Raw genomic sequence first — 2,940 nt, forward strand, 5'->3', positions numbered from 1 at the left:
TTTTTTTTTAAAGACTGTAGGGGCAGCACTTTAAACCAGAAATAAATGACAGACTGCACTTTAAACCAGAAATAAATGACAGACTGCACCTTTAATCAAAATGGTTGACATCATTAAAACGTATAAACTACCGTTCAACAGTTTGGCGTCACTTAGAAATGTCCTTGTTTTTGAAAGAACAGCATATTTTTTGTCAGTTAAAATAACATCAAATTGATCAGAAATACAGTGCAGACATTGTTAATGTTGTAAATGCCTAATCGAACCCACAAATGCTGATGCTCCAGATACTCAACTAGTCTAAAGAAGGCCAGTTTTATTGCTTCTTTAATCAGAACAACAGTTTTCAGCTGTGCTAACATAATTGCAAAAGGGTTTTCTAATGATCAATTAGCCTTTTAAAATGATCAACTTGGATTAGCTAACACAAGGTGCCATTGGAACACAGGAGTGATGGTTGCTGATAATGGGCCTCTGTACGCCTCTGTAGATATTCCATAAAAAATCTGCTGTTTCCAGCTACAATAGTAATTTACAACATTAACAATGTCTACACTGTATTTCTGATCAATTTGAGGGTATTTTAATGGACAAAAAAATGTGCTGTTCTTTCAAAAACAAGGACATTTCTAAGTGACCCCAAACATTTGAACGGTAGTATATATCTATATATTTATTTTAAATGTAATGCAGTTCAATTCGTTTTTTTTCTTCATATTGGCCAGGGCCCTTATTTAGAGATTGTGACTGGAGCAAACAGAATGAACATATTGTCTTATGCACGGCTGTGGGATGGTCATATTTACCCATCATCATAATGCAGCAACTTGATGGCCACATCGAACCTCCACTTTATATGCCTGGCCTTGTGGATCTGTCCGAATCCCCCTCCACCAATCACTTCCCAGTCCTGCAGGCTGTCATTACCGATCAGGTCCAGTGCCGGGCTGCTGGGCAGCGGCAGCGCCATCTTTCATTTAAAAAAATTGGCCAAATTAGTTTATATATATATATATATTGCACTAAACAATTCAACTCTGTGTTGGGATTCACATGTCAATAACCTGTGAAATGAACCTTTCGCTTTACGTCAGTATCATGTCCTAAAGGTCGTGTTCCCCTGCTCAGCGGTTGCATTCATCAACCAATGGGTGAGTGGCATATCATCAGCTGTGCCGTTGGGCACCAGACTGCTATAACATATGATGTGGTTGGGTGATATATAAAATAGCTATCCAGCCGTTGTGAGATCTGGCAGGTGTCAGTAATGTCTGACCAATGGAACATGACCTTAATTCTTTTAAAACGCAGTCATTTAATATCAAATCAAATCTACATGTATTTGTCACATACACATGGTTAGCAGATGTTAATGTGAGTGTAGCGAAATGCTTGTGCTTCAATTTCACAACAACTACCTTATACACACAAGTTTAAAGGGATAAAGAATATGTACATAAAGATATATGAATGAGTGATGGTACAGAACGACATAGGCAAGATGCAGTAGAGGGTATAGAGTACAGTATATACATATGAGATGAGTAATGTAGGGTATGTAAACATTAGTGGAATTGTTTAAAGTGGCTAGTGATAAATTTATTACATACATTTTTCCATTATTAAAGTGGCTAGAGTTGACCAATATATATATATATCATATTGGGTGGGGGGGTTCTGAATGAATGTAAATTTAGAAAATGCAAAAAGAAAGTTGTTTTAGACCGGCAAACTGTGGAAAGAGAGACATTATACAGCTGGTGGGAGTTGTAGTTCATGTTTGTAGTTCTAAATAAACGGATGTAACTTTTCGGCTTCGCGCTTCTTCTTGGCAGTCAAATACAGTTTCGAAACCCAGAGGTGCAAGACGAGACTTCCAGGAAAGATTGCGATACACACCAAACAGACCAGCCCGGGGTTTCAGAAGTCAATTAGAGAAGTGAAAGATTCTTCCGAAGTTGTTAACTTTCTCGAAATCTAAAGGCACAAGCTAGATTGGAGCCAATGTCTTAAATAGTTGAACATGGTATTACTCCAACCTCTGAAAGTAAAAACTGACACGTTTTCATTTTCGAAAAAACGTTATATTGTAGTCCTGCCTTTGATTTGACGGTCCGCACATGCGCAGTTCGCGTTAGAACAGATGACGTCATCAGTTTGAATAGCTTCATACTGTATGGTCTTTGTCAAATACTTTGAAAACCGGCAAATAAAAGTAAATTCACCCGGAAACACTTACACGTTTTAATATTTATCTTAGTATGATCGCGTTGTCATGTCTTTGTCAATGCAAACTTTTAGACGAATTTTTAGCGTACAAAATAAAAATACGGAAGTTACATTTCAGGATCTGACAGTTTCTTCGACGAAATAATGGAAATGTTATTCAATAGAAAATGTTATTAGCGATCATTATGAAACAACCACGTACCTGCATTTGGTGTGATTTTTTGAAACTTGGTCAATCGTGTGCAACTAGATGTAGGCGTATTGGTTCAGTTTAGCGAAGCATGAATTACTGATAGTTTATTGAAAAAGAGTCTGGCTGCTCTGTGTCTTGGAGTAGAGGGGATTTCCACTCTTATGCCATTTGCTACCACGTCATTTCTGGTGAAATATAATTCTTGCAGGATTTACTGATTCTGTTACACATAAGGCAACAACAATAACAACATTTGTAGTGACCTGATATTAGCCTTTTGGTGTTGGGTGGACAGTCCCTGGGTTCGTGCCCCAGTTGGGGCTCACTATTTTTGTGTACATAAATTATTCTTTGATCGTGTATATTTGGTTGATCTAGACATGCACAGTGCTTAATTTGAGCCGGATCCGGTACATCTACCTGAGAAAGAAAATCACTGTTTGTAATGTAAAAATTATAATGAAAGCAACCAGAGTTCATTTGAGTTATGCACTCAATACCTAATTCTGCTGCCCCCT

The 2,940-nt window shown here is 37.6% G+C and overlaps 1 pseudogene; it reads right to left on the bottom strand.

Annotated features, from left to right (window-relative positions):
• Positions 1 to 2,585, bottom strand: part of LOC116352963 (probable serine/threonine-protein kinase kinX) — a 9,078-nt pseudogene extending 6,493 nt beyond the window's left edge.
• Positions 2,586 to 2,940: the final 355 nt, after the last annotated feature.

Source organism: Oncorhynchus kisutch, unplaced genomic scaffold, assembly GCF_002021735.2.
Source record: "Oncorhynchus kisutch isolate 150728-3 unplaced genomic scaffold, Okis_V2 scaffold4087, whole genome shotgun sequence".
In the NCBI taxonomy this organism is placed as follows: domain Eukaryota; kingdom Metazoa; phylum Chordata; class Actinopteri; order Salmoniformes; family Salmonidae; genus Oncorhynchus; species Oncorhynchus kisutch.